Below are 760 nucleotides of genomic sequence, written 5' to 3'. Positions count from 1 at the left end.
AATTGAGAGATGGTTTAGGTCTAATATTATGAGATGTGTCACAACTATCATAAAAAATACGGTGGATGTATCTCTTCCTGGACAATGCTTGAACGGGTATTTAGAGTGGTACTTTAGAGTATTACAATTTCGCATCATCCCACTTGTCCAACTAAAGTTATACGAAATATACCTGAGTGCATCACACGCTCAGAGATACAACAAAGTCGCCATCAAACTTTATTTATTCCCGAAGGAAAGGGAAAACATCGATAAAACCCAAGGGAATAGAAAAAAACAGGGTAAGGAAGTCGGTTATGCAAGAGAAGGTATTAACATCCCTCACATTTGTTGTACTCAACAGGAACCGTTTTGATTGTTCTATGTTCGAATGTGTGTTACTATCTAAAGATTACTCGCGAAAAGGAAAAAAATGTTTTAATGAACAATGTTAACATTCACGTTCTAACAGTCAACATTGCTTGTATACTCGTGCATGGAAGACTTAAGCGTCGTTCATGGTAGAACGGAAGTAGCATGTTCTTTGTGAAAAGGTTTTTGGAAAGATGATGCCCAAAGACAAAAGTGAATTTGATGAGTTGAGTTGCTTTTATATTTGAAAAGAGATATCTTAATTTGAATTGTACTAAAGTCTATGAATGGAGATGAATATTCTGAGCAATTGGGTCATTCGCCCCGTATCCAAAGATATTCAGAATGAGGATAGGAATGCTCTCTCTCATCCCTTCTCCATTTCTTAAAGCTCGTGACGCATAATTCT

Source organism: Lathyrus oleraceus, chromosome 5 (genome assembly GCF_024323335.1).
Source record: "Lathyrus oleraceus cultivar Zhongwan6 chromosome 5, CAAS_Psat_ZW6_1.0, whole genome shotgun sequence".
Classification (NCBI taxonomy): domain Eukaryota; kingdom Viridiplantae; phylum Streptophyta; class Magnoliopsida; order Fabales; family Fabaceae; genus Lathyrus; species Lathyrus oleraceus.
The sequence above is the reverse complement of the archived record's forward strand: the minus strand, read 5'-3'. Positions refer to the sequence as shown.